Source organism: Notothenia rossii (genome assembly GCF_949606895.1).
Source record: "Notothenia rossii genome assembly, chromosome: 6".
NCBI classification, from domain to species: domain Eukaryota; kingdom Metazoa; phylum Chordata; class Actinopteri; order Perciformes; family Nototheniidae; genus Notothenia; species Notothenia rossii.
The window spans coordinates 34,556,856-34,564,480 of NC_136909.1; positions in this window are offsets into that span (position 1 = coordinate 34,556,856).

The window sequence follows — 7,625 nt, forward strand, 5'->3', positions numbered from 1 at the left end:
TATATGTTTATTTTGTGACATCTCACATGACGTCTCTATTTTAGAGATATTGTTGTTCTAGTTAAATTACAACATAAAAATAGTCAGTAATAATCTGTAATCCATAACAGCACTGAGTTCTAAACTATTAAATGTGTTGCCTCTAAATTCTGTCTGATGGGTCCATGTTTAGAAACGTTTGGTGTTCAGCTATTAATTAGGTATGCAAGTTAACTTTTTTGGGGCATAAAAAAACAGGAGTCGAAATGCAAGAAATTCCAGCAATCTTGAAACTCACAAAAAGTTGTAATGCTTTTTGTTGATGTGAAAAAGTTTAAGGATAGATACAAAAGAAAATTGCAACAGAGTAAAATGGAAACAGATTAAGTTAATAAATAATGATGTACAAGAAGCATGTGAACCAAATGTACAAACCTGACATTTTGTGTTGGATTATAAACCAAAGCTTTATAGTGTTGGAAAAACACAGTGTAGTTGTGTCTTCCAAGCCAATAGGTACCCAAAGTCATGTCAAAAGTCAAAATCGAAATAGTAAGTGCGACCTTGAACATAAATCAATTTCAAATTGAGAGTGTGATTTTTCTTAGAGATATAATAAGGATATTTAAATTGTGTTTTTTTTATAACATATATTTTATACAACTATAATGTGGTTGCCATTCCTCAAATGCTACAGTAGAACACTTTTTAACACAAGATAAACCCCCATAGGCGCATAGGTCCGAACATCTCGCCACTTTGTGATGTGGTTTGTTTGTTAAAGATGAAGAACAATTGGTAGTTTCCTGCAGTAAAGCACCTCCTTTTGAATAAAACAACTGCCAATAATACTGCCAGTCATTTTCCACCTGCCGTCAGCAGTGTTAGGAGGCAGGTGCAGTGGCATTAAGAGGGGCAACGAAGAACCAGCAGTGTTGCCAGACAATAATATCATTAAAGTGCATACAAACACAGAGGAGCAGACTGCAGGCCGGGGTTACTGGTCTGGGAACGCTTGTAATTAGCCTGAGCAGCTGCAAGGCAGAGGTGTGTGTGTGTGTGTGTGTGTGTGTGTGTGTGTGTGTGTGTGTGTGTGTGTGTGTGTGTGTGTGTGTGTGTGTGTGTGTGTGTGTGTGTGTGTGTGTGTGTGTGTGTGTGTGTGTGTGTGTGTGTGTGTGTGTGTGTGTGTGTGTGTGTGTGTGTGTGTGTGTGTGTGTGTGTGTGTGTGTGTGTGTGTGTGTGTGTGTGTGAATTATTCACTAAAGAGACCATAATAAGAAATTATTTATCTTTTGTTATTTAAAATCTATTTCAGCTTTTGATGCATATTGTTTTGGGGGCAAATTACATTTTGGATTATCAGCAAGTTTCATTCATTTATTATTTGATTAAAATATCATTTTCCAACCACATCTACAATAGAATAGGACAAAGTAGATGAATAAATTACAATGTTACTGTCATCATCCATCGTACATTTTCCTGGGTTTTCTGTAGCGGAGCATGGATATTAATGGTCATAAATTAAGATGTAGGATTCAACTTCAACACTCGTAAATATTCATAGTAACACTTTATTATGAACATATCCCCAAACAAGTACTACAAAGGCCTTTAAGTTTACATATGTTTGCCTAACTGTACTTCTTTATTTTTTTAAATCTTTCAATACAATTAATGTGGAAAAAAAATATTGTGTGTTAAGGCTAAGTCTAAAGTTCTTGAATATTGACAAAATCAAAGTTTTTCAGCTAAATCATTCTTAAACTATCATCTTCTATCTATCTTATCCAAGCAAAAGTTGAAATATTTAGCATTGAAGCGAGTGATATCCTCATCTGACTCCTCCTCTGTCTGTGTCTGACTCATTGCATCTCTTTGTTTATCTCATATGTTTGCATATGTGGGGGAAGTGACTTGAGGAAACTAGGGAAACAATCAGACACCGCCCCACCCAACATGACCCCACCCCCCAACCCCCCTTGTCCTTTACTTCCCTATTGCCCTCCTCCCACCACAACAACAGGATGAATGAAGATGCTCCGCCCTGGATAAAAACCATATAGTATATTAACAACCAAAAGCAAGTGGATGACATTCACTGGTTAATATGAAATTGCTATTTAACTTTTTTAATATATTGATGAAATGCATTACAAAAAAAATAAAACCACTGTCACTGGCATGTCTTTTCAGTCTTGGTTTAAAAAAAAAGAAATGTATTTAAAAAAACAGAACAAACCATAACCAGTCATCTGCTTTCAAGACACTACATCAAGTTATAAGACGAGTAGAAAGCGGCCTATAAGCTTACTACTTTTTGAGATTTATGCAATGGTGCGACGTTGACCATCTAGTGCAAAATGTTGAGAAGATTGTGGAGATGGTACCTGGGAGTTCACATGATAGTGAACTAAGCTGGAGGGTCCATGTTGACAGTCAACAGCGGATATATATTTAGCTTAAACGTAGGGCCATCAGAGTTAAGCAGAAGTTTATGCTTTTATTTTATCATGCTGTGTTAGAGAGCATCATCAGATATGGCATCACAGCTTGGTAACCTGACAGTGCAGCTGAGATCAAAGATCACTCGCCTGGTACAGACTGCTATTAAATAGAAAATGGAAATGATGGGGATTAAAAAACATCCATCTCTCCAAAACATCTATAAGCAGTCCATCATAAGACAGGCACAACAAAATATGTCTGTTCCCACCCACTTCCTTCACTAAGAGCTCCAGCTTGTACCTACTGGTAGAAGATGAAAGGTCTCCCAAAGCATGCTAAACCGTTACAAACACTCATTCCTGCCTATGTCCATCAAGCTTCTCAAACATCAAATGTAATGTATGGTTTAAATGTTGGCCTGTGGTCATTAGGTCTGTGTGTGTATACAGGATGCGTCTGTGCAAACTGTGACAAGGCTCCACAGCTAACCTTCGACAATAACTTATTAACACATGACTAATCTACTAGAACAAATTTCAGTAAAATTGATCATCAAGCCGAGGAAAAGGCTCTGGCTGACCCATATATGACTACAATATTGGTTTTAGATTTTGGTTTGGTTATGGTGGTTGAGTTCTTTGAGGTGATATTCAAATGTTAGTATCGCACGGATCATCTTTGGCCACCAGAACTGGACCATTCAACTTAGGCCAATTCACATCATTCTTCCAGGATTCTGGTAACAAGGTGTGATGGATACAGGATTTTGGTCCAAGAGTACCATAACATATTTAGTTTGTGTCTAAATTCGGGATTACAGGCAATTCCTAGCAGAGTTAGATCAATCCTGCCTGAGTGTCAAACAACGTGTTTTGGATCAAATTGAACAAAGAAGTGTTATAGCATTAAATATAACCATGTGTTACACCTAAACTACATCGTCTAGTTTGACAGCTTTGGCAAAGTTCAGTGAGCGACTTGCAGATTTACTTGCATAAAGTCGAGACTTTCTAACTTTTTGAAAATACACGTTCCCTTCAACTTGTTGCAACCCTCCCACCATGCACTGGGCAACTGCTTCTACTGCTTTCCATAGCAAGAGAGCGCCGAGCCGCCCTTCGTTGCCGGATCTGGTGGACATTGCTTAGCAATGTTTGGGCCAGCTATGAGCTACACACCTGGTATTAGACCAGTGTTCTTGGGCTGAGCCGTGCACATAATTCATCATGGGTCTGCCAGATAACCTGGCATGACATTGGGGACTGTTGATCCAAACCATTTTTGAACATGGAACCTTAATATTTCATCAATTTACTGACTCTTAAATGTTCATCGGGAAAAGAGGTGGTGAGAAGGAAAAACCTGAAGTAAGAGAAAATAGATGTGTTGAAGGGAAAGCAGTTAAGTGGCAGGAGTTCTTTCTTGAAAAATGTGTTTTGGTAGATGATAGATGATGGGACTGCTTCTGTTCCATTACCCAGAGCTTCAGTCAGTGTTCACTGAAGGTCAGTCCAGGTAATTTTCTTGTTAAATGATTCTGAAGTCATCCAGTTCATCAGAGAGAGTTTTTGAAGGCTGCATTTTTCTTTGAGATGGAATGAGAGGCACAAAGGCTCATTCATGAAGCCGACCATGCTCTCTTACCTCTGAGTGAAAATAAATGTTTTACCCAGCAGATCAATACAATATAACAATCCATGTATTTATGAGAAGGTTTTCAAAAGTTTGACTTTTAAATATCAAAGAACTTTAAACAGCATATCTAAAGAAAAATATAGTATTCATACAGCTTTTGGGAGCACTTGGGCTGTTAAAATGTGCATATAGAATGACTTGATAAATAGTATTACCTCTGAAGAGGCCCTTTTCTAAATACCTCTTTTACAAACTGCCTTGAAGGTAACATTATTCTGCTTGACTGAAAGAAGCTATCAATCACACATCAGCAACATTTTTATTAAATGGTGAATTTATCATGCCTATGCGTCGATAGTATAGGCATGTGCACTACAAGTGACAACTGATGCTATATGCTACAGTGTCGCCCAGAATTTAATATTTATTTTTGATTTATTACCTTTATTTTAATAAGGAAATGTGCCCATTTTCAGCTTCATATATTTATTTTGTGCCATTTAGTCTGACACGTTTCCATGCTTTAATGCTCAAAAAGCTCTTTATTTTTCTCATATGGCCTGTGCTGCAGCACCTCTTTTCACCCTCTGCTCTAATTGGTTAGCTGGCTGGCTCTGCGGTGTTAAGTCAACTGCTTAGAGATGTTTTAGAAAGGTCCTGCAACTTAGCCTATCACGTACAATGTGTTGGAGTGCTATAGAAGCGCAAGTCTTACATAGAGATATAATTAAGTAACTTTGGGATTTTAGCCCTTGCAGACTATTAACATGCAAAACAACCTCAATAATCCACTTCAGGGAAGGGAACACCCCAAAAAGCACAATAGGGCCACTTTAAGGGGAAAACATGGGGACAATGGTGAGAAAGACAAAATATCTCCTCTGTAGGTGCCCTATGTTGTTTGTACTGTATCCACCAGACTGAAGAATGACATGATGTAAACTTCAAAAAATGTCAGAGCTCTTCCTTGTCTTTGAATCTGTTGATGCACAGAGGGAAACAATGGCGGAACAGTTAGAACCAGAGATTCTCAGCATGATCATGTCTTCTGTTTGTGTGTGTGTGTGTGTGTGTGTGTGTGTGTGTGTGTGTGTGTGTGTGTGTGTGTGTGTGTGTGTGTGTGTGTGTGTGTGTGTGTGTGTGTGTGTGTGTGTGTGTGTGTGTGTGTGTGTGTGTGTGTGTGTGTGACTAACTAATTAAATTCCAACAAACACACCATCTCTCATAAAGTATGTGAAGTCTTTCTCCGTCTCTCTCTCACATACAGTATGCGCTCACCCCAAACACTTCATCACCCACTGGCACTGATTTTATATCTGGAGGAGAGGCTCTGTCTCTTCAGTGAAGTGCCACACAAAGACTTAAGGCTGCCATTGTCAGGTACAGCTAAGGAACTCGAAAAAATATAAGCACCCACCAATCTGGCTAACAGTGCTACACGGGTACTCTCTACATCTCCTTTAATCACACTGCCCAGCCTGGAGAGATGGAGCCACCCACACAAAGAAAATGGAAGACTGGGCAAGATTACATAATTTGGAGGCTTTATGTAACAACAAGGGCAGCCAGTGAGTCAGAACAGGCCTATTTGGGGCTCTTTTCTCCCCCGACCATCGCTATTTCCTTTTACAAGATGACGACGGATGAACGGATGGAAAGATGGATGGTTGTGTGCCACTGGAGATGCCCCATAGCGGTACCTCTGTGACAAAGAATGGCACAGATGGCAGCCCAGGGCTGGCCGGCGTACAGGGTGCCAAATGGCATGCCACAACAGGTCCAGATGGACTCAGACTTTCTGGTTCTATTTTTGCCTTTGAAAAGATGCTGGGTAAACAGTGAAAAAAGACAGAGGACTAAAGAAATAAAGCGAAAACTGTGAGGCAGGAGGGCAAAGAGACAACAGCTTGCCTATAATGTGAGAAAAACTTTTTTAGATCAGGAGGAATTGTGAGTGTGAAAAAGTAACAAGATAAACAAATCAGTCAAGTTAACTTTCCTTCTGCCCACTTTTTGTGTTTAACTATAAAATAAATCCACCAGCTGCACTTTTTAATGGCCACCAACCTCTCAGCTTAAGAGTAAAACAACTAAAAGGACGCCCAATGTACCATTTTCCGACTCTAGCCAATGCATGCAGCACATATGATAGACAGTGTATGAAACAAGAGAAAGTCAGAACAGGGTTATTGGACTAAGCTAACTGAGTACTTCGATAAGTTTTTTTTTTTCTCACTTAATTCAAGCTTTTAACATTCTCTTTTGAATTCTCTGCAGTTTACTTGGGTACTTCAAAAGCCAAAACTTCAAATACCTTTGAATGACATCCATTTTTAAGGTCATTGACTGATGTTTTCCACAATGTAAGACCTGATCCCTAAGGGACCAAAATCAACAAACAGTATATGTAAACCAGAGAATATGAAAAATAAGATGTGCTGGAGATCCAAAATAGGGCTATATATCAACACTAAAAGATGCATAATTCTCACCAATTAAAAGTTAAATTCACACATTTCTGAAAAAACAATTTAAGCCTTTGGGTCATGGCAACTCTGCCCTCTGATGCAGAGATTCAAAAATAAGCACCTGTTTGGTAATCTGGCAAGATGTCCCAGAAGTAGATCTCTATACGTTTTTTATACGTTTATTTGGAAATCTATTTGACGCTTGCAGTGCTTTGTTCGATACCGTATTCAAAAGTAACATTTCAACCCCCAAGGTTCTGAAAGGAAAGTGCTGTAGTCGTGTTTACTCTCAATAGTCGGCAAAAATATAAGATGTTAAGGAAGTCTATGAAAAATATGACTGTATTTCTCACGTTTTTATTAACTCAGTAAACATTTGCCCCAGCCCATGTTATTATAATAACAACAACAGTATAATATTGTATTACGTAGGAGAAAAGATTACATGTTTTCCACGTCTAGTAAGATTATTAAAACAGTAGAAAATATCATGTGTCATGATGTAAGTAAATAGTAGAGAATATAATCTGCAATTATAAAGGGGTAAGAAATGTACATTTCTCGGTAAATTAACAGCTTTTTGAAACAGAGGTCTCACTCGCGCTTTTTTTGCAGCTTATTTTCATTTCACCCAGATGAGACTTCTGATAGCTGCGGTTCAAACATGAGGAGCCAGCAGCATTTGCATTTCAGAGCAGGACGGAGGAAGGGAAATGACTCCTTGGAGAAATGGAAAGCAGCTCTGTTTCACGCATATTATGAAATATAATTGTCCGAAGGCTGTGAGTGATTGAGTGTTATTTCACAGATCATCCTTCGAGGCAGCGTCCTGGGGTTCATTTAAATTGAGTGGTAAGAAAATATGATATCCTGCAGGAAATCACGCTAGAGGGGGAGTCTACTGTCCTCAGAATTTAAACCCACGGGAAAAGCTCAAATACATTTCAGCTCTGAATGTAACCTATGACAACCTTTGAGCATGTGCATCAAGGGCAAAGTGAAATCTGGGGGTGTTAGAGTTTTCGGCAGGAATTCCAAATGATAACTGCATGCAGTAGAAGATATTGTCTCATTTTTCAGGCCAATACTTCTTAG